Here is a 26,523-nt window from a genome sequence, read left to right as displayed (position 1 = left end):
ACCCATGAAACTCTGAGATAATAAATGTGTGTCGTTCTAAGGGTACAAAGTTTGTGGTACTATTGTTAATGCAGCAACAGATAACTAATACAACTTCTGAAGGTGCATAAGGGCAAAACTGCAGTGGGCTGGCAGAATTACAAATTCTTTAAAATAGCTGGTGTGGCAGCAGGGGGTGCAGAAAGGTGGCTCTGCTAACAATAGTAACTAGCAATGATTGAATGTTTGCTCTGTTCCTTGCTCTGTACCGAACCCCTTCTCTGCTTCATCTCTTCTTCACTACAACCTTATGAACAACAACTATTACCCCATAAAACAGATGGCAAAGCTGAGGTTCAAAGCCGTTCAGCCGTTTATCCAAGGCTGAGGGTGGAAGTCTCAGAGACTGGCAGACCCAGGACGGCTAAGATATAGGAAGACCCCTGCACCCCACCTCAACACTGTAACGGGGTCTGAATTCTGTGCAGAGGGCTGTGGCTGCAGCAGCCAGCCAGGCCTGGCTTTGTGCGGCTCTGCAGCTTCCTAGCTGGGTAAGCTTGGGCAAGTCACTACCCCTCTCTGAGCCCTCTTCTCCTGGAATGTGAGATTGACAATACCGTCTTGGTGATTAGATTTGTGCCGGAGACCACTAGCTGTCCCTCGCCACTTATCATCTTTTTTTCCTTTTATTAATAGACTTTGGCTGAGCGCCGATAGGCACGTCTGGAGACAGTTCCTGGTCTTTGCAGCAAGGCAAGGTCATTGGAAGGTGAGTGGAAGTGAGGTGGGCAACCTTCAGATTCCAGCCGCTTGCCTGCCCACCATGCTCTCTTTCTCCTTCCTGCCGGGGGGAGCAGGACCCTGAGGCTGGTGGGACCCTGATGCTTGGTGGAATAAGCTTCTACCAAGTCGATGAGGAAATTGAGGAAATTCTTCCTCAGGAAATTGAGGAGCAACAAGACAGAAGGAGGCTGGGAGCCTAGACAATCGTGGGGAGCTGGCCCACACACCCTGGGCCTTCTGTCTACCTCTGGACACGAGAGAGAAGCGAGCCCCCTTCCTGCTGGGCCGCTGTGTTTCCGGGCCTTTTTGTTTTGGTGGCAGAGCCTATGCCCAGACCGCTACAGATGACAAACGCAAAGCCCTTAGTTAGTAAACAGGGGCTGCTGCCCTGCATCCTGGGGGTGGGCGTGGGGTAAGGATCAGGGATGGGGGCTGAGGGGGTTCTGCTGATCTGTGACCCTCTGCTTGGCACCTCCGAGGGTGGGGAGTAGGGGTTTTCTTATTCAGAGCCAGACACACCCATGTCCCCAAATCAGATCCACACTGAGCTCATGGGCAGTTTTAGCCACAGATTTCCTGAACTGTTTGAGCCTTACCCCAGAATGGTGCAGAAGAAGAGGCCTGGCATTCACAACATAAGACGTGGGGAGGGAGAAAGGCCCCACAGGTAAGGCCTTCAGGGGGGTTTCATGTGGACGCCCCCCCATCTCCCCAGTTCTCTCCATTTCTCCAAACCTATTTAGTCCTCCCCCCACTGGGCAGCTTAAACAGCAGTAATTATTGTCTCAGTTCTGGAGGCTGGAAGTCCAAGATCAAGGTATTGGCAGGGTTGGTTCCTTCTGAGGGATGGGAGGGAGAAACTGTTCCATGCCTCTCTCCCGGCTTCAGGTGGTTTGCTGGCCATCTTTGGTGTTCTCTGGCTTACAGAGCAACACCCTGATCTCTGCCTTCATCTTCATTGATGTTCTCCCTGTGTGTGTGTGTGTCTGTGTCCAAACTTCCCCTTTTTATGACACCCATCATGTTGGATTAGGGCCCAGCCTAATTCAGTAGGACCTCATCTTAACCAGTTACATCTGCAATGACCTTATTTCCAGATAAGGAAACTCTGAGGTACTGAGGGTTAGGACTTCAACAGGGGAATTGTCGGGGGGAGACACAATTCAAACCATAACGCTATCTGCGGCCTCTCGCTGTGGCTTGGGCTTCTCGCAGCATGGTGGCTGCAAGCACCCCCAGAGCAAGTGTTCAGAGAGACGCAGGTGGAAGCTGCAAGGCTGCTTCTGACCTACTCTCTGGAATCACACAGCATCACTTCTGCTGTATGCTGTGGGTCAGAAGCGAGTCACAAGGCCAGCACAGACTCAGAGGAGGGGACCACTCCAGGGTGTGAATACCGCGAGGTACACTGGGAGCTACATTTGGAAGCAAGCCACCGCAGTTCTGTGGCAGCTCACACATCTCCTGCACCCCAGATGGAAGTGCCTTCTATTCCCTGTTTTTGGGCACCCCAGGTCGCTCACAGGGTTGGCACAAGGGTAGTTGCTGAATAAATTTTTGTTGCACTAAATTATGTTGTGATAGGGTCTGCTCCATCAGCAGGAAAGTGACGGGGACCAGCCTCTTCTCATGGCTCCTTGTTCCCTGCAGACCCCTTTTCCTTGGAAATTGGAGGCTGGGTGGGGAGGGCCAGGTCCTGGGACCCAAAGGACTCGAAGCCGGAGCACAGCAGGCTGCTTTTTCCTGCCCACGCACCTGGGCCCGGCACTCAGGGGAAAAAGCCCCCCAGGCAGGGTGGGTTTGCCAAGCCCAGAAAGAGGGAGACCTAATTTGAAATGTTTTCTAAATCCTCCATGTAGAGGTTCTGCAGCCCCTGCCCCCCACTTCTGCTCTAGGGAGAGAGAAAAGGCAGCCAGAGGAAGAGAAGGAGTGGGTTTCCAGTCTGTTTATATTTCAGGCTATTTTGAAACCCCCTGAAGGCACTCACACACAGGGCCGCTTTTAAATGCACCAGGAAGTGCCCCGGAATGGAAACTGGAGTTGGAGGAATGCAGGGGCACTGCGTTGCCTGTTCTGGTGTTCTGTCCCTCAAACAACCACCAATTCAGCCCTTTCAATGCCCAAGTCATAGCCCCTCTGGCCGGAAGGGCTCTTAAAGGTCATCCCTTTCCGCCTTTCTCCTTCCTCCCCACCAAACATTTACTGAATATCTCAGCATCTTTGTTGTGTCAGTTATAGGGCTCTTTTGGCCACAAGAAATATAAAAAAGTACCTAAGCTGATCTAGATGAAAAACCAAGAGGGGTTTTATGGCTCAGTTCACTTCAAAGTTTAAGAAGAGTTTGGTTTCAGGTATGGCTGGATCCAGCCGTTCCAGCCATGTTGTCAAGGCCTGGTCTTGGAACATCCCTTGGCTCTGCTGCCTCCATGATGGCCTCATTCTCAGCATTATAAGGGGGCAAGATGGCTGACAGCAGCTCCAGATCCTTATCTTCAAGTCCCTCAGAAGATCTTAAGATGTTATGTTCCAACTGGCCAGACTTAGTCACATGTACCCCCTACCCCCACCCCAAGCTGGGAATAGAGTCAACTCTGCCTGAAATTCAGAGGCACAACTTCTACCCAACTCTCATCCCCAGACACCAGGCAGCAGACCATAAATGTGTTCTCATCACAATAAAATGGTGCCCACATTCTCCATCTAAAGCCCCTTCAGTGACGGAGAGTCCACCAGCACAGAGGCAGCCCTGTCCTTTGATAAGTTTATTCAGACTTCTATAATTTCTCTTATGCTGCTTTAGTGTAATTTGTTTGTCCATCCGTCTCCCCTATCAAACTCCTTTCTTTCTGTATCTCCAGCACCTAGCACAGGGCCTGGCACATAGTAGGTGCTCAATAAGTGTTCATAAAATAAAGAAATAATGTCTTCTGTGACTAAGCACACACTATGTGCCAGGAGTTTTATACATATTATCTCATTTGATCCTCATGACCATGACCACTGTCTTAGGTAAATTACATTGTCCCTCTTCTATGTGTGAAGAAACTGAGGTTCTGAGAGGTTAAGAAATCACTTTAACCAAGGTCACCCAACAAGAAGATGTGGAACAAGGATTTGAGCCCAGGTCTCAGACTTCTACCTGAGGTGGGAGTGGGAGAAGCAGGGAGAGAAGGGCAAGGAATAACAAAGAAGGAGAACAGAGAGAGTAGGGAGAGAAGAGAGTTAAGGACAAAGGAAAGGGGGAGTGGGGAAGCCTTGAGTGTTAAGAAGTCTTTCCTGTGATGATTACTCTTAACTTGCTTTCTGGTCACTGACTCCTTAAAGAATCTGATTACAGTTAGTACATTTTAAGGTGGCAATGCATTATAGCACTATGTATATGAAAATATTAAATAAAAGTAAATGCTATCAATATCAATATAGCACATTACGAGTATAAAATTGGATAAATGAAGGAAAAAGATGATGTAATTTTGTTTGGGGTGTAGGGTATAGTTTAAAAAGAATTTCAGCTTGGGGCATTGATGGTGGGGCAAATTGATTCTCTTCTGACATCTCAGGGAGATTCGTACTCCATGTCTGGTTGCCAAGAACAAATTTTTGTTACACTACATGGGCTTCTCATCTTAATAAATGATTTTCTGTTAAGTTTGATAATGGTATTGATGAATAATAAGTGATAAATGTAAGAGTAACGTGAGTCACTAAGGATGGCAACTGGCTGTTCTGCAGTGGCCCTGATTCATCTTTGATTCAGTCATTGTCATTGGATTTGCTTTTAAGATTCAGCATAGATGCCAGGTTGGAGAGTGGGCTCTTGGCCTTTGTTGCTGTGATGTATGGAGTATGAACCACGATGGAAAATAAGATGGAAGTCCTAGATGACAAGTGCACATGCAGGGGTCTTTCTGTGTGTAATTTCAGGGCTTCTGAAGGTCCTCTAAGTTGCACAGGCATATGCATGTGAGGAAATTACCCAAGACTAGGGAAAAAACACCCCAAAGCATTAGAGGGGACAGTACTCAGAACTCACGTAGCGTCTGGAACAGTGCCTATTCCCATGTACCAGACTGAGAATCCTCATAATTCACAGGGCATTGGGTAGAGTACTCAGAAGGCTCTTGCTTCAGTAGTAGGAATAACTATTCCTATACTGAATGCTGCTCTGGTCTCTCTGAACAAATCTCCAAAGCAAGAATTGAAAAGATCAAACTGTTTCCAAATAATTAAATTGTGTCCCAGAACAAAGATTAAGAATTTTTTATAGAAATACAAAAATATCCAGCATTCAATAAGGCAAAATTCACAATGTCTGGTATCAAATAAAAAATTACCACTCATGCAAAGAAGCAAGAAAATATGACCCATAATGAAGATAAAAATCAATCAAAACCAATCAAGAATTTATATAGATGTTAGAATTATCAGATAAGGACATAAAACAGTTGTTATAACTGTATTCCATATGTTTAAAATACTGGAAGAAAGATTGAACATCTTAAGTAGAGTGATAGAAGATATAAAAAAGGGACTCAGATGAAACAGCTATATATTAAAATTACAGTGTCTGAGATAAAAATACACAGGATGGGATTGATAGCAAACTAGACATTGCAGAAGAAAAGATCACTGAACTTGAACACATATCAATAAAAACTATTTTAAATAAAATCAAAGGGAAACAGGACACAAAAATAAAAATGAATAGAGCATCAGTGATCTGCAGGACAACCTCAAGCACCCTAATATGTGAGTAAATGGAATCCTTAAAGGGCAGGAGAGAAAATGGATGAGGGAAAGAGGAAATATTAGAAAGAAAAATATTAGAAGAAATAATGACTGACATTTTTCCAAATTGAGCCAAGAATCTCAAAGAACCCCAAGCACAAGAAAGAAGGAAGAAAACTACACCATCACTTCATAATCAAATTGCTCAAAACCAATGGTAAAGAGAAAAATCTTAAAAGTAGCCAAAGAAAATAGACACATAATGTAAATACAAAGGAGCAAAGATAAAGGTGACGGCAGATTTCTTCTTAGAGACAATGCAAGTGAGAAGTCAGTGGAACCACATGTTTAAAGTACTGGAAAAAACCAATCCCCAAAATTGTCTATCTAGAATTCTATTCTACGGAAAAAATATTTTTCAAAAATGAAGGTGAAATAAAGACTTTTAAAGATATACTAATATACAAAGCCAAAATAATTCATTACCAGCAGATCCACACAGTAGGAAATATTTTTTAAAATATCCTTTAGGCAGAAGAAAAATGATACCAGATGGAATATGGATTTACACAAAGGAAATAAGGACACTGGAAATGATAATTATGAAGATTGAAATACAAGATTTTTTCTTATTATTTAAACTCTTTAAAAGATAACTGACCAAACAAAAAAATATAGCAAAGCAATGGAAAATTTATAGCATATGTAGATGTATAATGTATGAGAACAATACATTTTGCATCTATATATACATGTGGGATGCTGCTAATGCAGGGCTTAGCTGGAAATGTGTAGCACTAAGTATGTGTATCAGAAAAGGAAAAAGGTCTGAAATCCATGACCTTAGCTTTCACCTAAAGAAACCAGAAAAAGAAGATCAAATTAAAACCAAAGTAAGCAGAAGAAAGAAAATAATATAAACAGGAGAGGAAGAAGAGAAGAGAAATGGAGGTATACTCTTTTAGGTTCTTATACTATTCATGAAGTGGTATAATATTGCTTGTAGAATGATAAGTTAAATATGTATACTAGAAACCCTAAAACAACCATGAAAATAACAAAACAAAGAGTTACAACTAATAAGCAAAGACGATAAAAGGAAATCAATTAATCTAAGAAGAAGGCAGAAATAGAGAAATACAACAAATAACAGATGGGACAATTAGAAAACAAATAATATTATGGTAGATTTAAACTGTATCAACAATCACATTAAATATAAATGATCCGAATACCTCAATTAAAAGACAGACTTGTTAGACTGAACAAAAAGGCAAGACCCAACCATGTGCTGCCTACAAGAAACTTACTTTAAATATGAGGACACAAATAGGTTAAGAGTAAAATTATAGAAAAAGATATACCATATAACACTAATGAAAGAAAGCTGGAGTGGCTATATTATTATCAGACAAATTAGATTTCAAAGTGAAGAATTTGACCAGGGATAAACAAGGTCATTTCATAATTATAAGGGGTCAATTCATCAAGAAGACATAATCCTAAATGTTTATGCACCTAATAAAAGATGTTCAAAATATAAGAAAAAAAACTGATAGAAATGCAAGGAGAAATAGACAAATCTACGAATATAATCAGAGATTTTAATACCTCTCTCTTGATAATCAATAGAACAAGTGGACAAAAATTAGTAAGGATATAGAAGCCTTGGACATTTTTAGCCAACTTGACTTTAGTGACATAGATAGAACATTCCACCCAAAACAGCAGAATACACATTCTTTTCAAGTGCACAAGGAATGGTTATAAGACAGAGTATATTATGGGCCATAAAACAAGTTCAAAAATTTTAAATGATTTAAGTCATACAAAGTATGCTCACTAACCACAATGGAATTAAATTGGAAATCAATAAGAGAAAGATCTCTGGAAAATCCCTCCAATATCTGAAACTAAATAACACACTTCTAAATAACCCAAAGTTCAAAGAAGAAATTAAAAAGGAAATTATAAAATATTTTTTAACAGAATGAAAGTGAAAACAACATATCAAAATTTGTGTGAAGCTGCTAAAGCAGTACTTAGGTGGAAATTTGTCTAATTATCTGTATCAGAAAAGGAAATAGGTCTGAAATCCATGACCTCAGCTTTCCCCTAAAGAAACTAGAGAAAGAAGATCAAATTAAAACCAAAATAAGTAGAAAAAAAGAAATAATAAAAGCAAGAGAGGAAATAAATGAAATAGAAAGCAGAAAAGCAAGAGAAACATTGATAAAACCAAAGGCTGGTTATTGAGAAGATCAATACAATTAATAACCTTCTAGTCATAGTGGTCAGGAAAGAAAGAAGTCACAAATTACCAGTATCAACAATGAGAAAGATAACATCCAAAGTCTACAGATATTTAAAGAATAAGAGAATATTGTTAATAACTTAGTGCCAATAAATTCAATGACTTAGATGAAAAGGACAGGTTCCTTGAAAGACACAAGCTACCAAAGGAGTCTCAAAAAGAAATAGATAAGAAATAAATGCAGCCCTACATCTATTAAAGAAATTGCAGAATACTTAGAAACCATCACATAGAGAAAACCTCAGCAATCACCAGTGAATTCTACCAAACATTTAAGGAAGAATAACATCAGTTCTATACAAACTCTTCCAGAAAATTAAACAGAAGGGAATACTCCCCTACACATGCTAGGAGGCCAGCATTATTCTTATGCCAAAACCAGAAAATGACATTAAAAGAAAACTACAGCTAATATCCTTCATGAACAAAGATGCAAAAATTCTTAATGAAATTTTATCAAATTGGATCCAACTATATATAAAAAGGATAACACATCATAACTAAGTGGGGCTTATCCCAGGAACACAAAGTTGGTTTAACATTTGAAAATTAATCATTTAATTCACAATATTAACAAACTGGGAAAGAACTTTATGATCATCTCAACAGATGCAGAAAAAATTTAACAGAAACAACACCCATTCCACATAAAAACTCTCAGCAAAAACTCTCACCACTTCTGTTCAACATTGTACTGGAAGTTCTAGCCAGTGCAATAAGGGAAAATTACAAAAAAAAAAAAAAAAAAAAAGGCAACCAGGTTGGAATGGAAGGAGTAAAACTGTTGCAGATGACATGATATTGTATGTAGAAAATCCAACGTGCACTAGAATTAATAACTGAATTTAGCAAGATTGCAGGATATAAGGTTAATATACAAAAATTAATTTATTTCTACATAATAGCCATGAACAATCAGAAATTGAAAATCTAAAACACCATTTACACTAGCATCGAAAAATAAAAAATACTGAAAAACGATGTGCAAGACCTGTACCCTAAAAACTACAAAACATTGCTGAGAGAAATTAAAGAAAACCTGAACAAATAGAGAGATATATTACGTTCATGGGTTAGAAGACTCAATATTGTTACAATGTTAATTCTCCTCAAATTGATGTATAGAGTTGAATTCTCAGCAGGCTTTTGTATAGAAATTGATAAGCTGATTCCAAGATTCACATGGAAATGCAAAGGACCTAAAGCCATCAGTGCAATTTTGAAAAGTGAGAGGATTTACACTACCTGATTTCAAGACTTTTATACAACACTGAGTGGTACTGGCATAAAGATAGATAAATAGGTCAACGGGATAGAAAAGAAAATCCAGAAATAGACACACATGTGTATGGCTAACTGACTCTGCAAAGGCAATTCAGTGGAGAGAGAATAGTCTTTGCATCAAATGGTGTGGAACAATTGAATACTGGCATGCAGGTAGAAGGAAGGAAGGAAAATAAAGAAAAAAAGAGCGAAAGCAAAGGACTTTCATCTATACTGCATACCATATTAAAACATTAACTCAAAAAGGATCATAGATCTAAGTGTAAAATCTAGAGCTATAAAATTCATAGAACTAAAAAAAAAAAAAGATGCAGACAACATACCAGGCATACGGCCCCACTCCCTCTTCGTGAGGTCCTAGCTCCCCCGTGAACAGCCTAGAGACAGGTGATGAGCTCATGGCAGCAGATCCTCCTTTCATCATCTCAGTGATTTGGGTACCTCTTATCCCCAAACTGCCACTCTCCAAACTTCAGAAGCAGGCCAAGAAAAAAGGGTGAGGAGAAGCCAAAAAAGACACCACAGAGTAGGGGTGGTTTTCCCCTAAGGAAGTGAATATTCTTACCATTAAGCTTCCTAGAAAGAAGTCAGCCTTATGGCAGGAAATGAAGACTCCTGGATGTGACTCGATTCAGGGAAGAGGAAATCTTATCTGTGCTCTGTGGTCTTCAGGGCTGTTGGCGATCAGAACTTTGAAGTGCAGACACCACAGAGCGCTCCCAGGGAAGGGGCGAGCTGGGCCCTAGTGTAGGAGCCAGGCCAGCAGCCCAGCCGAGGAGGGACCTTCTCCTTCGTGGGAAAATTAGTTTGTGCGTCGGAGTGACGCTCATCTGGTAAGAGCTCATAGTTCTTACTGAGGTGTGTGACCCAACTAGTATGCCTAAACCTCCAACTTGCTATCAAAAGGAGCCTGGCCTTGGCTGTGCAGTGGGGAATCCAGAGAAAGACCTGTCCCTCACTTGGAAAGGCGTGGTAACGGGGATCAATGGCCTCTCTCTGCCCACTGCCTGCCCCCATCTGAGGCAGGATTGGTGGTGGCAGCAGAGGACACCAGTGAGGGTCACAGGCAGCAGAGACATGGCCAGGCAGCAGGAGGAGGAGGCTGGAGTGGAAGATACAAGCTGGCAGTGACCTAGTCCCCTGGTCCCTTGAGACAACATCAGGAAGGGTTTTCAGTAATAGGCCGGGGAGATGCAGGCTGGAGGTCAGTCTCCATCTGGGTAAAATGAGTGGAAACGTAGCCTTGTTTAGAAGCAAGCACAGGGAGTCCCAGACCTACCAGTTATAGCAACGAAGCCCTCAAGAACTTTAGGCCAGAGACCAAAGCTATGTGGACTCTCTTTGGCTTGCAGAAGTGAAATTGCTCTTGTCTTCTGGCTGTCTTTTCTATGATGGTCAGCAGTAAACTCTTAAAGCAAAAAAAAAAAAAATTTTTTTTAAATTTATAGAAGAAAACATAGGGGGAAATCTTTGTGACCTTGGGTTAGGCAAATATTTCTTAGGTAAGACACCAAAAGCACCATCCATAAAAGAAGCAATGGACAAATTATACTTCACTAAAATATAAAAAAACTTCTACTACCCAAAAAACACTGTTATGAGAATGAAAAGATAAGCCACGGATTGGGAATTTTCTTCTAATAAAGGACATATCCAGAATACATAAAGAACTATAAAAATTGTAAGAGAATATACAACCCAATTTTTTAAATGGGCAAAAGTTTTGAACAGTTACTTCACCAAAGAAGACATATGGATGGCAAATAAGCATGTGAAAAGATGCTCAGTATTATTAGCCATTAGGGAAATGCAAATTAAAGCACAGTGAGATACCACTGCACACCTATCAGAATGGCTGAAATCTAAAAGACTGACCATATCAGGTATTGATGAGATGTGGAACAACTGGAGCTCTTATAGGAATGTGAAATGGCACAAACCCTTTGGAAAAGAGTTTGGCAGTTTCTTATAAAGTTAAAATACACCTACCATGGAATCCAATCATTCTGGTCCAGGTGCTCACCCAAGAGAAAAGAAGTCAAAAGTCTCATATATCCATACAAAGACTTGTACGTAAACATTCATGGCAGCCTTATTTGTAATAGTCCCAAACTGGAAATAACCAAATGTCCATTAACAGCTGAATTGATAAACATATTATGATCTATCCATTCAATGGAATACTACTCAACAATAAAAAGGTACAAACTCCGATATACGAGACAACATGAATCAATCTCAATATAATTATGCTGAGTGCAAAAGCCAGAGGTGCATACTCTGTGATTCCATTTATGTAAAATTCTAGAAAATGCAAACTAATCTTTAGTGACAGAAAACAGATCCGGGGTTTCCTGGGTTGTTGGGGGAAGGAGGAATTAGGCGACTATCTCGTCTGTAGCGCTGGTTTCACAGGTGCACACATATGTCAAAGCTGATCAAACTGTACACTTTGAATAATTGAAGCTATATTATAAAAGCTATATAATACACAGTAGGTAGGCAGTAAGTCAATACAGCTGTTTTAAAAAGCCATATTCACTTACTGCCTACCTGCTGTTTATGAACTATTACCTACCATTTACAAAGCGTTTTTGGAACTATAGAGATACACTCATTCATTCAATCAACAAGCACTTTTTTTTAAATTAATTTATATTGGAGTATAATTGCTTTATAATGTTGTATTCGTTTCTGCTGTACAGCAAAGTGAATCAGTTATACGTATACATATATCCACTCTTTTTTAGATTTCCTTCCCATTTAGGTCACCACAGATCATTGAGTAGGGTTCCATGTCAACAAGCACTTTTTGAGCACCTACAAGCCTGTCGTATACTCTATATATGTTATATGCAAAGGTCTGGGAATACTTCAGTCAACAAAAGAGACAAAAAAAGTACTGACCTCTTAGAGATCACATTCTTGGTTGGGGGAGCAGTGAGTGGGGAGACAAATGCTAACAAATAATTTAAATATTTAATATGCCAGGTGACGAGAAGTACTATGACGGGAAAAGAAGCAAGGTCAGAGGACAGGGAGTGTGGGGTCGGGGTTGGGTTGCAATTTCTAACAGGGTAGTCAGGGAAGGCCTCAATGACATTTGAGCAGAAACCTGAAGGAGATGAAGAAGCAAGGCATGTTGCTGTCTGGGAGGAGGACTTCTGGACAGAAGGAAGGGTATGTGCAAAGGTCCTGAGGTGAGACTATGCTTGGTGGATCAAGATGTAGCAAGGATCCCAGTGTGTCTGGAGCAGAGTGAGCAAGGAAGCAAGGAGTAGGAGATGAAGTCATGGTTGGGCCAGGGCAGGTTCAGCCATTGGAAGCACTTTGGCTTTTACAAACATGCAGGGGATCCTGCCCCTAGAAGGAGGGACAGGCTATGGATTAGCATTTTCTCTGGACCTCCATGTGCCTTCTGCCTCAACAGTCAGAAAGCCTAGGGCCTGCCCCATCCTACTGCACCGATGGGCTCATGCCTGGGCAGCACCGAGCACCATGCCTGGCACACAGTTGATGTCACGAAATGTTAACTGTGGCGACTGAACTGAGAGAGTAGATTGGGACAGGCTTCCTAGAGAGAGACTCTGAGCTGCGCTGGAAGGTTTAGTAGACTCTGAAACTCTACACTTGAAAACCATAGTTTCTGGAGGAAGCCAGAGGGACCCACAGGCTGTGGGTCCCCTGAGGGCGTGGAACCTATAGCCTCTAGTCTGCAGCAGGTCCTCAGTGCATGTTTGTTAAATGAATAAAAGAAGGGGGAAAGGAAGGAAGAAACAGTGGCACAACTGGGGCGAGCCAGACACACTTTCCTCTTCTATCCAAGGACTGCCCAGAGTCCTGAAAAACCCCAGGCCCTGGAGTCAGAGAAACCAGGATTCAAATGTTAGCTCCACCCCTTTTCCTGTGAAACTGTTGGGGGGAACTACTTGACTGCTGTTGTGTCTTCAGTAAAGCGGGGACAATGATAATATCTACTTCATGGGGTGCTTGTGATGATCAAATGAGATAATCAATGTGACATCACCATCTTATGTGATACGGGCCACATAGAGAATACTCAATAGATAATAAACTTGGCTTTTATTGAGTGCACTTAGGTGGCAGGCACTATGCTGAGGGCTTTTCATGGGTTAACTCTAAATTGAAGCATTACAACAACCCTGTGAACTCAGTATCTTTATTCTCAACCCATCTAACGTATAAGGATACAGAAGCTCAGAGAGGTTCAACAACTTGCCTGAAGTTACACAGCTAGTGAGTGGAGCAGCAGGGACTTGAACCAGAGCCCATGTTTGTAGTCGCTGTTCTGTTAGCATCTCTCTCCCTCTACCTCCAACCAGAATGAGGCTTGGGGCTTTGTTCACTGGGCAAGGGGGAGCCATCACAGCTCTGGGGGAGGGGCATGAGGCTCTGACTTTTCCCCACCTTCTGCCTGAGGCTGGAGACACACGAGGAAACTGAGGGGCGAGGAAGGGCATTTGTGCAAGAGAACTCCTCCACGCTCTCCCAGTTGGGCTTGCTATAACCTTGAAGGAAATTGGGGCATGCGCCCCCAGATCCAGGTGGCCCCTGTGCTTGGACAAGAGCTGGGAGTGTTTATAGAGTTCCTGGGGGAACCTCGGGGTCCATAGCCTGCCGCACAAGAGGTACTCTTGCTGGCAGTGACCTGCCTGGGCAGGGAGGAGACCAAAGAGGTGCCTTGGGCTGGTCGTCTGGGCGGGTCTCACGGCAGCTGTAATTGCTGGGCACCAGAGCCCAGGCTGGGTCCTTTTATGGAGACATTTATAGCCAGCCCGTCTTGGGGACAATTCAAGTGGTTTTCTCTCTTTTGTGGCCCTTTAATAAACGAGAAGAAGAGACATCAAATTAAAGCTGATTCTGGAGAAACTTGGCTTTGTTGCGAGGCTCTGGGGAGGTCAGGGGAAGGTTATTCTGCTCTCTGACCCTGAGGCCTGGATTTCTTACCACATGCTTTTAAAATGTACAGACTCAGATGTCAGGGCTAGTCGGGCCTTTGAGGTCACCCAAACCAACTCTCAGCCTTGTGCAGCAATTCCTGCTGGCACATTTGCAGCCTTCCAGGGATGGGGAGCTCACTACCTTAAAAGCAACCATGCTGTCGACAGGCAGCTCTGCATAGCCTCTCTGCTTGGGGGCTGTTGAAACAGACAGATGCGGGGTAAAGTCCCAGCTCTGTGCTCACCGGCAACAGCATCAGTCCCTGATCAAGGGCTCTCATCCCTATGAGTTTCCTCCCCTGTCAAACTTCCGTCATTCATTCAACACGTATTTTATCTTAGCCTGTGCTTCCCCAGAAGCAGACTAAAGACAAGGATTTGAATGCAAGTATTTGAAAAGTGCTCCCAGGAAGAACCACAGGGAAGGAGTCGGGGAAACTGAGACAGGGAAAGTGCTGTGGACTGAACTGTGTTCCCCCCAAAACAATGTTCAAGTCCTAACTCCTGGTATCTGTGAATGTGACCATATTTGGAAATAGGGTCTTTGCAGCCATAATGAAGTGAAGATGAGGTGATATTAGATTAGGGTGGACGCTAATTCAATGATTGGTGCCCTTGTAGGTTGTGGGCACATGGACACACACTGAAGGAAGACAGCTATGCGAAGACAGACACCCACACAGGGAAAATGCCCTGTGCTGATGGAAGCAGAGATCGGAGTTACGCTGTCACACGTCAAGGAACGCCAAGGATTGGCAGCAACCACCAGAAGCTAGGAGAGGGGCACGGAACCGGTTCTCCCTCTGAGCCTGCAAGAAGGAACCAACCCTGCCGACATCTTAATATTGGACGTCTGGCCTCCTGAACTGTGAAACAATACATTTCTGTTGCTTTCAGCTACCCAGTTTGTGGTATTTTGCTATGGTGGCCCTAGAAACTAATACAGACAGGCAGGGGAGGAAACAGTAAACAAAGAGCAGCGTACCGTTCAGCAGATTGCTGCTGTCGTGGGAAACTGGGGCTGGGTCCCTCTGCAGAGCTCAGGGAGACAGGGGCTAAAATGCCCCAGAGTGACCCCAGCCAAGGGGAGGGAGCTGGGGTACTTGTCCACCAGCTTCCATCTGTCCTTGCCTGAAGGATGCTCCCGGGGACACTGACACCCCGCCCCTGGCTTGACCAGTGTGTGGACAGGGAGGAAGACTCAGGCAGCCAGAGAAGCCCCCGGATGAGAAGCGCAGGTGGTGGAAGTTGGAAGTGTTGGGGTCAGGATGCACAGGAAGAGGATGCTGAGGGGATGTGCGTGAGTCACCAACACTGCCTGCCAGATCCTTATTGAGTGCCTACTGTGTGCGCAGAGCACCATTCCAAGTACACGGAAAGGAGCTCCCTAGCCAACAGGCCAGGCCCAGCCCTCCAGGATGGACACAGACAATAGTGTATCCTATTAACTCCTAGTAAACCAGGTGGCAGCCTTACGCCCGATAAAGCCAGAAGGGGTGCACAGTGATGGGGTTTGGCCAGGGTCATGGGGGGGCCCTCGTTGAACCTGGATGGTCAGAGCAGGTCTCTCTGAGGAAACCTGAATGTTGAGAAAATCCAGAGTTCAGACTTGTGGTGGAACAGCATTCTAGGCAGACAGAACAGACAGTGTGGAGGCTCTGAGGAGATGGAGGTCTGCTGTGAGGATTAAAGGAGCCAAAGGACTGAGTTCAGGCCTGGAGCAGAGGAGGCTGGCAGTAGCTGAGCCTCACTTCCCCCATTTCATGTTTTTGTGCCTAGTTCTGTCCTCCAGTCACCCAGAGCGGAAATTCCACTCCTGTTCCAGGGGAAACCCCTAGAGAGGCTCCAGGCACAAGGGTCAGGTGGAAGGACCCAGGTTTCCCCAGTCCCACCCCTCACAAGCTCTTTAACCTTGGATGAGACCTTTAGCTCTGAACCTCATTCGCCAATAACAGTGTCCACCCCATAGGGTTGGTGTGAAGTTTAAAGGCTGCTTTTCCCAGGCAGAGAAAGGAGGACCACTGATACTCATGAGACTCCACCACTCAGCTGTTCCCGGCCAGACTGTGGTCAGCAAACATTCTCTGTCGTGAAGGAGAGTCATCGGTTGTCCGATTAATTGGAAGAGAATTTTTATATATCTTTATACATCTTTAATTAATCAGTTTAAAAAAAAACAAAACAACCCTGGGATTCCACAAAAGCCCTGGAAGAAAGAATGAACCAGGAGTGAGGGATGGGTGGATGCTGGGCTGAGCCTTCTCTGTACATTTGCCCTTTTAAGTCTCACAACAAGAATGAAGGGGGGCAGCAGACTTTTAAAATTTCACTTTATTTGTTACACAGTTAATACATGCTTATTGGTTTAAACTTTTTCAAAAATTTAGGAGTGTATAGAGTTTGAGATAAAAATCGTCCACCTCTCCCCCTTCCAATGTCCCTCTGCTACCTGTTTGGGTGTTTCCCTCCAAACTTTTCTGTGCATGCAAACATATAAATGTAGGTTTTTTGTTTTTAACAAACATGGGAACATATTTGCCTTTTTAACTTAATGTGCTGTGGACATCTTCCCCTATCAATAATCCCAAGGTAGGAATTATCAGCCCATTTTATTGGCGAAAGAACTAGGCTTGGACAGGTGAAGTATTTTGCTCAAGGTCTCAAACTGGTGCGTGGCAGCGCGGGGACTGGGACCCAGATCCGTCTGAATCTGGAGCACTAGGTCCCGCTGCTGTGCTGAAATATTGTCACCAGCAATTCTTAGCATCTCAGCAGGACCTGGTAAGAGGAACTTCCTTCTGGAGGCAGAGGGCTGCGAGGGCAACCGAGAGGAGCAGACCTTTACAGGGGCAGGAGGTGAGGGGAGAGAGCGATTGTGGGGCTTGTTCAGGGAGGAAGGGACCAGCCAAGGGAGGCACAAGCCGCCTTCAGGTCTGGACAGATGGGTGCAGAGGTGCCAGGAGGGCGGGGCTGGGTGCCAGGGCCCCCTGCCTAATGGGCCCAGCTGCCTGCCCTCTGTCTCTGCCAGGGCCCCACCAGGCACACTCACCTTCTTGATGACACCCTTGCTTCCCTGTCTGAGTCCGCCGGAAGCTCTGAGCCCAGCTGCTCTGGCTGGCACACAGCTTCTCTCCCATCCCATCCGTGACTCAGCTGTCAGCATCTGGCTGCCTGCCTGCCATCCTGTGTCAGCTCAGAGCATCAGGTCTGCCCCCTCCGTGAGGGATGCTGGGATCCTGTGAAGCACCGCAGAAAGGAGTTGTTCAACTTTTGCTTGAATGACTCCAGAGACGGGTGGCTCTTTACCTCCTAAGGAAGCTGGTTCCATCTTGCATCGCTATCAGGGTTGGTTGGATAGTGGAACGAGCTTGGGTCTTGGAGGCAGACCCAGGTGCTTCTGGGGACGATAGAAGAGATGATGACGATAAAATCTGTTCCAGCTGTATGCGGGGAGGGAGGGCTGAGGGAGCCTCAGTTTCCCCTCCTGGCTTCCTCTGGCTCAGTGTTTATCTAATTGCGGGTCACAAACCACGAGTGACTCATGACATTAATTTAGTGGGTTGTGACCAGCATCTTACAAAAGGAACAGAACGGAATAGGATGGAAAATATCGGCATGCATCTCAAGCAGTCAAGGATAAGACTTGTTTTTTGAAGTTTTTCTGTCAGCATGTGGGCAGCATGCTGGTTAGGTGGGCACAGAGGGACCGGTGCATGCCTGGTGGGGGCAGGGCCCTCCCACAGCGCCGAGGGTGGCCTGGAGGGGCTCCCAGGCTCAGGCGCCTCTTCCTGCCCAACCCGCACCAAGCAGGGCCCCAGGGGCGGTGGGAACGGGAGATCCTCTCCTCTCTCCCCAGTGCATCCACTGGGCTCTGAGCAGCCCCATAAATCGTCTGCCCGGAGTCAGGGGCATAGAACTCCCTGATTTATGCCCTGCCGGCCCGCCCCCTCTGCCTCCCTCCCAGGCTTTATGGGGCCAAGGCCTGGCAAGCTGCTGGCTCCAGACAGGCCCTGCAGTTGCCGTGGTGACCGGTTCAGGCTGCGCCATCATCCGTGCTCTGGCCCTTCCCTCCCTCACACTCTCCTCGGGGCTGGCTTTTTAACAGCACCAGTGGGCCTTCTCTTCCACTAGCCTGGCCCTTCCCAAAGCGTGCCCGCACGTCCTCTGGGCCCCCTGCATCAGTGTCACAGTGAAGCGCAGATGTAGAACATGCTAAGATGAGGCAGCATGGGCTGCTGGGTGACTGCCTGGCCTTAGAATCCCATCGAGCAGGGTTCGAATCCAGCTCTTCCACTTCCAGGCCGGCAATCACAGTGCCTACCTCGTGCTCTTGTCGAGAATCAGCAAGAGTCTACAGGGAAAGTGCTGGGCCCTTTCACTGGCACTTAAATCTTTTTAACTCTCCATTGCCTCGTCTGTAAAGTGGGTATAATAACATCTCCATGCACTGCTCTCTCCCAGGGCCTGCAAGAGTGTCTGCATGTCCACGCTCCATAAATCTGAGTGAATAAATGAATCTCATAGGTTGTACAGGTCCTTACTCAAGAGCATAAGTGTGGTGGATTAAAGATGGCCATAAATCCTCCGACCCTCCTCCCACTGAGATGTGGGGCTCAGTTGTTCTCCCCCGGAATCTGGACTGGCCTCAGTGCTTGCTCGTAGCCAACAGAATGGGGCAGGAGTGACGCTGCCAGTCTTCGCAGTTGGGTCAGAAGGAGCCTTGCTGCTTCCCTTTCGTCTCATTGAACCCCCATCGCCCTGTAAGGAATTTGACCACCCTGAGTGGAGCTGAGCTGGAGAGACCATACAGGGAGGCCCTGAGGCTCCACGAAGACAGAGGGGGGCACCCAGCCAGCCCCCAGCCCTTCCTGCCCCAGGGGTTGCAGGCATCCCAGCCCAGACGGAGCTAAGCTGTCCCCACTGAGCCCTACCCAAATTGCAGAGTCATAAACGAAAGAAATAGCTGCCATTGTTTTAAGCCACCAAGTTTTGGGTTAATTGGTTCTGCAGCATGGATTTTGGAGAACAAGGTGTAAAGCCCTGGCCTCACGCATAATAATAAGCACGTAACAAGTGCTCAGTAAAGGAAGCAGTAATGGTAGCAGTAGTGGTTGTATCAGATTCTGGCTGCTGTTGCCAGGGAGCAAAAGAGCCTAATTATTCAGAAGTGAGGCTCTGGAGGCAGACTGCCTCGGTCTGGATCGCGACTGCTAACGCTGCAAACGTGCACCATTACTCTCCTTCTCCCGGGCTCCGTTTCTTCATCTGTGTAAAAGCAAGAATGACAGTTGACTACTCTATAGGCCCGTTGTGAGACATTAACGAGATGGTACATATAAAGTGGGCACGGTGCCTGGCACAGAGTGAGTGCTGGTACGGGATGCCACCTTCACCAGCATCAACATTGGCATCATGATCTTCAATCTGATATTTAAAGTGCGCTCTCTCATCTTATAAGACCTTAAAAGGGTCAGAGCTAGAGGGAACAAATCTATTGAGTGCAACCCTCCATCATGCAGATGGGATTGGGTTGCTGGTGGAAGCTTTGAGTTATGATATTTTTATCTTTAAAAAGAACTCTGGGTGGCCCATCTAAAAGTCAAATAAATAATAACTATGACAATGGAGGAGAAGGGGGAGGAGGAGGGGAGGTGGGATTTGCCTAGTGGAGCTCACCTACATCATTGCTTCTAGAAACAGCCCAAGGGATTTGTTCTTCACCAGCTGCTAAACTCAGTGAGCTTCTGGGGTTGGGGGCTGGGGAAGTTTGTCACAGATTTTTTGGGATTGGTCATCCCTGCCTATCTGTTGGCCACCATCAGGATCTTCCAAATCAGCTGGCTTATCTTCTTATTGTATGTGTGAGGATCCAGAGAGGGACAGTGACTTGGCCAAGGTCACACAGCACATCAGAGGCAATGCTGGGATCAGAACCCAGGGCTCCTGCCTTCCAGCCTGTAGCTTTCTAGGCTGCTTCCAGCCTCAGTAGCAACACATTTTGGAGGGGGCTTTACTTACAAAGCCTCCAGGGATAGGTTTTGCCCTCTCCCTGCCTGCCTACCATGGACTTCCTTGCATTGAAATTCTCATCGTGGGAGTCTTAGCTATTATTCATTTCTTTCCAAATGGAATGCTCGCATCTGACAAGGGGCCTCTGGGGAAGACGGCGTATGTTATCTGTAAGCTCATCTCCGGCCGCAGCTTGAGCAGAACAGGGATGGTTTTCTCATTCCCTTTCAGCAGATGGGGAAAGAAAGGCCCAGAACAGGGAAATGAGCCTCTCTTTGCTCGTCTCAAACACCACCATGGAGTCTCCTTACTAAACAAGTAGCAGACACCCATCTACATGGCACAGTTAGAAGGGCTCTAAGAATGCTGGAAGCTTCCTTGCTCAAAAATGGTCTCCTCACTCATTTTGTACCAAGCCTGAAAGCTCACCTTTGGAGTTTATTGCTTTTGAGTCAGGAAGGCGTTAATGCAGGTGCTCCTGGTGGCCCTGCTGCTGAGCCAACAATAATGAGGTAGGATGGAAAAATACAGGATTTGAAGTCACTGAATCTGGCTTTGCCACTCATTGCCTGTGTGATGTCGAGCAAGCCATTTTAACCCTTCTGAGCCTCAGTTTCTTCATCTATAAAATGAGGTCACCGTTGAACCTCCCCCCCACCCCATGAAAGTGAAACGTACCGTTCTAGTTGCCTGTTGCCACCCTGAAACTTAATGGCTTGAAAGCAACAGCAATCTTTTGTTTTGCTTGTGAATTTGCAATTAGCTGTCTCTGCTCCACACGGTGTCAGCTAGGGCTGGTTGACTGGGTCCGGGGGATCCATTTCCAAGATGGAGCACTTACATGACTACTGGTCCGTTTCTCCCTGTGTGGACCTCTCCCTGGAGCAGCTTGGATTTCCTCATACCATGGTGGCTGGGTTCCAAGAGACAGGGAAGTTGGTTTGGGCCCGGTAAGTGTTATAGTAACACTTCTATTATGTTCTTTTGACTAAGGAATCCCAGAGCTCAGAGAAGGGGCATAGGGAATAGCATTTACCACAGTTGCAATGAAATAGGTATTTGTTTTTATTTGTTGACATCTGTTTCCCTTCTCCTCCCCCACCACAGTATCTTGCTCATTGCTGTAAACCCAGAGCCTAGAACAGTGCCTGGAAGGTAGATCTTCATTTAATATTAGTAAATATATTGATGAATGAATGAACTAATGCCTCTCCCCTGACACTCCAACCCTGGATCCTGGTTGCTCGGGCTGGGGCCAGGGGCCAGGGGTTATGGAAGGGACCCTGGCTCTAGCATCTGAGGCCTGGGTTTGGGCCCTGACTCTGGCCCCAGGGTGCTAGGTGACCTTGGGCAAGTCACAGACTTCTCTGTGGGTGTCAGCAAAATCCAATAAAACCAGACCCTGGCTTTTCAACTTGTGTCATCAAAACCCCTGCATATGACTTGCTTTAATTAAGATAAGAGCGCAGTGAAATGTTTGGACTTGTTGTTCATTCTTTGATGTTCGGCCTTTTCTGTTGTTGTTTTTGATGTCCAGGGGCTTGAAGGACTAGACTCGGGTTCTTGGCCCTTGCTGGCGGGCTGCCTGCCGTCTGTTGTTTGCCTTGTTAAAAGCACTTATGATCTAATAAAGCGAGATGGATGTGGCCTCCCTGGGGATGAAACACTTTCTATTCTCCATATTTACTGTGCTTCTCAGCTGCATTCATGGTTGATGTTTTTTGAGTATAAACTAAATACTAAGCCCCAGGCTAAGTTTCACTTAATCCTCAAAACAACTCAGTGAGTGAAGTGCTGCTATAGTCCCCATTCTAGACAGGAAGAAACAGAGGCTCTGAGAGGCTTGGGAACTTGCCTAAGGTCACTGGGCAGTAGGCTGGGAAGTAGAGGTGCCAAGATATGGACCCAGCATGGCTGCCCATGGGCTGCTGGTGGCCCTGGCTTGATGGGAAGCAGACAGGGAATCTAGTCCTGTATAGCAGTGGTCCCCAACCTTTTTGGCACCAGGGACTGGTTTCGTGGAAGACAATTATTCCACTGACGGGGCGGGGGGTGGGGGAGGGCGGGGATGATTCAGGGGGTAATGCAAGCGATGGGGAGCGATAGGGAGAAGCAGATGAAGCTTTGCTCGCTCGCGCGCTGCTCACCTCCTGCCGAGCGGCCCAGTTCCTAACAGGCCGCGGACTGATACCGGTCCACAGCCCAGGGGTTGGGGACCCCTGCTGTATAGGATAGGGAGCAGGTGAACCTTGGCCTCTAAGTTTGCTCAGTGCCCTTGTTAGGCATTGGAGAGAGACAACAGGCCTATGAGGTATTGTTTCTATGACCCCCATTTTACAGGTGGGAAAACTGAGGCTCAGAGAGGTTGCACAAAGGAGATTGGCTCCAGGGAAGGATGGGGCCTTTGGGACTGCCTGCCCCTCTGCCTGTCTCATTGTCCAAGGTTAGGTCAGGCCAAGACCTGAGTCTTTTGCTGGTCACGCATGTGAGACAGTGGCTAAGCTGACTTTGGCATCTTACTGACCAGCAAAGACAGTGGAAGGGATGTGGCTGTGCCTCGCTGCGTGGTTCTGAGTGGAGTGGTCCTCAGGAAGATGAAATGATGTGGGAAAGCGTCCCACATCCCTGGTTCCCAAAGTGGAACCAGGAGGCACTGATGGGGTGCTGGGGCAGCCATGGAAGTTGGTTCTCTTCCCTGGTGCTTGGCTGGAGCTGTGGGTGCCCCCAGGAGTGCAAAGAGCCCAGCAATGTCTCCCACTTTTAGTACGTTGCAGTGCCAGAAATTCCACTGTTAACAGCTTCTCCTAGGAAAAGCACATGGTGCAGGGGGGTCGAGGGGTGGGGTGGGGTGTGAATGTCCTCGAGAGAGGACTTTCAGGGCAGCTGAGGAACTTTGCTCTCCTTATCTGGGAAATGGAACAAATACCAGCCCCACCGGGTGTGAAAGCTTCTGGCACAGTGCCCGGCACCCCAGAAGGCAAGAGAGACTTGTTCATTCTGAACTGAGGGGTCAGCCCAGTAGACCCCAAGCACCTGGGGTTGATGTAGAGCAGAGGACGAGGCCTCACGGGCCTGCAGGTACCCCCGAGATCACCCTGACATCAATACCCAGGTAAAGAAGGTTCTTAGACCTCATCTCCCCACCAGGCCCCCTCCCCACCCCCAGCTGGAAGGCCGCTTACTTCCTGCACCTCCCAAGGAGTCCCCTGCCCGTCGTGTCCTGTAACAAGTCTGCTCAGAGTCTTAATGTCTTGGTAGGGGCCTTACTACTGCCCCAGGTACCGGTGCTCCACGAAAGAGCCTCACCGGGTGTGCCCACCCCCTACCCTGAGCTTCCAGGTGCCAGAGCTGCTGTGAGGCTTGCAGTGAGGTGGCCACGGGGTGGCCTTAGGCCAACTCTAGTTCAGGATTTGTCACCGTGTTATGCGGCAGCCATCCCTGGGCCCTGGTCTTTCGTGGTCTCCATGACAACGGCTTGGGTAGCTTCTTCTCTCGCCCTTTTCTCCATCAAGGCTTAAAACCAGTGCTCAGGCAGAAGACACACCTTTTACCCCAGTGCCCCTTCCTTGACCCCAACCACCCAATTCCTCCCCGCTCCGTGAGTCCCTACCTGGAGAGGACCTTCCAGGGCCACCATCGACCAGACACAGGATCCAAGCGTGGGTCAAGCAGCACAGCCTGCTACAGACAAAGGGAGTCTGGCCAGCCCTCCCACTGAGTGCAGGGGACAGCACTGCCAGAGGGTCAGGCCCTCCTGCTATGTGCCCTAGGCAAGTCCCTGCCCTCCCTGGACCGCTCTGGGGAGGATAATGCCCAAGGCCCCATCCAGCTCGAACATTCTGAGGCCCGGGGTCTTCTCCATGCCTACAGCAGCCAGTGGCGCCAGGGCCACCTGACCTCGGTCCCTCTTTTCCATTCAGGCCAGGCTGCCAGCACAGCCTGGAGGCCCTTATCGTGCACAGCTATCTTCATTGTTTGCATAGCACTCATTTCCCCTCGGCTAAGAAAACATGTTTGCAAAATCAGATTTCTCTGGAAAGCCGGCAGGTTAAAAGGAAAGGAAACGGTTTGAATTCTGTGAAGCAGGGATCTGAAGGCAGGGATTGACCTCTGACATTGCCCCCACTTCTCTGGGTCCCCTTGATTAGAGCAAGCAGGGCCCGATCCCAAATTTTAGCCCCTAAGGAACCCCCTATACCTCCCCCAAATCTACTCCAGGCACACAGGCCGCTGAAGCTTAGAGAGGTTTAGAGCTTTTCTTAGGGTCACACAGAGTGGAGACTCCCCCGCTCCAGAACCTTCAGTGGCTCCCTATTGCTGGCAGGGGAAGCCCACATACAACCTGGTGTTCAAGGTCTTCCTTTTCCTGTGTGTGGCTTTTTAGTTCTAGATACCCAAAATCCTCACTGTCCCATATGGGCTCATCTCTGCGACAAGTACACCTCCCCCAACCCCATCTGTATCTGCTAGATAGCTCTATTCAACTCCCTCTTACTCCTCAAGGCTCCACTCAGATCCTGCTTCCTCCAGGAAGCCTTCCCTGACTAGCCCTGCCACTCTCTGAGGGACCCTAGCCACACCACAAGCATTGCGGGGTCACTTCTCTTTTGCACTCGCCCTCTCCTGACCACCACCACCACCACCAGGATTAAATCCTGTTTGAGCCCAGCTGCTTTCTGGGTCAGAGCCTGGTCCTTATGCCCAAGAGCTGGCCTGGACTGCTCAGGGCCACTGTGGGCCACCAAGGAGAGAACTAAAGGTTTTCCAAGGGAAAAAAAAATGACGCCAACAGTGGCGATTGGCTGCCTAAGGGCCTCACCCTGGGGCTTTTGTTAAAAAATGACTTTTCCTGGTATTAAAAATGGACAAATCATGGGTACAGTCACAAACATGCCACCGTGCAGTCATTAACAAGATGAGACGGAACTACCTGTGCCCACATGGAAAGCTGTCCACAATGAAAATGCAAGTTGCAGGAAGAAATGCACATATGACCCCATTTGTTTTTAACTGGAAAAATAAACACCGCTGATGGCTCCCATGTGCTCAGCACTGGTTTAATAAGCACTTCGTGTGCATTAATTCACTTAGTTCTCATAATGATCCTGCACAGTAGGTAGCACAATTGTCCCATTTTACAGATGAGCAAACTGAGGTTAAGAGGTGGGATTCAAGTGCATGCTGCAGGCAAGGTCAACCCCTTCCCTGTGCAGCCTGCTCTGTGGTCTCTATGTGGTTCTGTGTTTATGTATATATATAACCAAAGGCACAGAAAAACTTGGAAGGATGCTCCTCTGGGCCTCGAGTAGAGTGGGGTTTGGAGGGAGAGAAATGGGAGGACTTTTATTTCCTCTTCTTATATTTTGTATTGTTTGGTTCTCACAAATAATATAATTTAAAAGTGAATTTTAAAAATAGAAAAAGCAGCACATACTCATCGTAGAAAACTCAGAAAAGAGAAGAGAAAGACCCCAGAAATCAGAATCAGGCTGGCCTCTTGGAGCTGGCAGGGAAGCATAGCCAGGGTCATGGGACTCTGAAAGGATCACCACAGAAATAGGTAACTGGGATTATTCCAGGGCCAGTGACATCAGCATGGGGAGCAGATTTCAGCTCAATGTGAGAGACACTGTATGACCAATCAGAGCTGTTCCACCATGAAACATGGCAGCCTTGTTCAGTAGTGAGCTGCCTGTCAGCGGAGGCATGCAAATTGGTGCCAGATGCTGGATCAGCACTGTGTTGTTTGCTAAATATGTCACGTGAGTTAGTCTGATTTTCAACCCCTGCCACCTACCTTTAACCCAAGCTGGAGAGTAACAGAATGTACCTGCAAGGGTGGAGTGCAGCACTGATTGGTTAAAAAATAACAAACAACTATAAAACAAAGATGAAGAGCCTTGCACAGATACAGCAGTTTGCAGCTCACAGAATCCCTTGGCCTGGTGTCATGTGATTTCAGGGCCTCCCAACATTATAGGCAGAAACCCTTTACAGAGGAGGAAAACAGAGGCTCAGAGGGGTACGGACTTGCCCAAGGTCACCCAAGATCACCCAGCTGGTCCAGAGGCCCCGACTCTGGCCTGGTGTGCCATCCCACACCTGGGTGCTTCTCACAGCAATAGTTCATCTCCCTTACAGTGTCCAGCCACCGCTGGGTGCTCAGGTCCTGGGCTCTAGTCTAGCTCTGGTCCCACATGCTGTGTGATGCTGAGCAAGACCCTATTCTTCTGGTGCCGGGTTCCATGCATCCAGTTCCTCTCCAGTTCCAATCTGCCTGTCACTCATCCAGTTCCTCAGTTTTCTTAGTTTTTCCCCTGACGGTAGGCCCCAAGGAGTCCTTGGTGGGACGGGGGAGGGGAGGGCCCATGGGGTGTCGGACACCCCGATGCTTGGATCCTTCTCTTATTCTGTGCAGATTTAGAAGGGTGTGTTCCTGAACTTTCACTCACTGTCCACAGCGCA

The 26,523-nt window shown here is 46.7% G+C and overlaps 2 long non-coding RNA genes across 4 annotated transcripts in view; one reads left to right on the top strand and one right to left on the bottom strand.

The window, feature by feature from the left end:
• LOC309646161 overlaps positions 1–15,590 on the top strand; it is a 38,213-nt gene extending 22,623 nt beyond the window's left edge. The window contains exons 3-4 of one of the 3 annotated variants that reach the window (XR_014255197.1): positions 676–1,127; positions 14,671–15,590. This is a non-coding gene — a long non-coding RNA (uncharacterized lncRNA). Of the gene's footprint in view, positions 1–675; positions 7,967–14,670 lie in introns of those variants that run through there. The other 2 variants (XR_014255198.1, XR_014255199.1) reach the window with 2 other exon arrangements.
• A 995-nt stretch (positions 15,591–16,585) lies between these two features.
• Positions 16,586–26,164, bottom strand: LOC309646171. The gene is made up of 3 exons (XR_014255201.1): positions 23,669–26,164; positions 17,099–17,446; positions 16,586–16,888 (listed from the first exon to the last, which is right to left on the bottom strand). It is a non-coding gene; the product is annotated as an uncharacterized lncRNA (long non-coding RNA).
• Between the last annotated feature and the right edge of the window lie 359 nt (positions 26,165–26,523).

This window comes from Balaenoptera physalus (assembly GCF_965194825.1).
Source record: "Balaenoptera physalus genome assembly, chromosome: 1".
In the NCBI taxonomy this organism is placed as follows: domain Eukaryota; kingdom Metazoa; phylum Chordata; class Mammalia; order Artiodactyla; family Balaenopteridae; genus Balaenoptera; species Balaenoptera physalus.
This window is presented reverse-complemented; position numbering and strand designations above follow the sequence as displayed.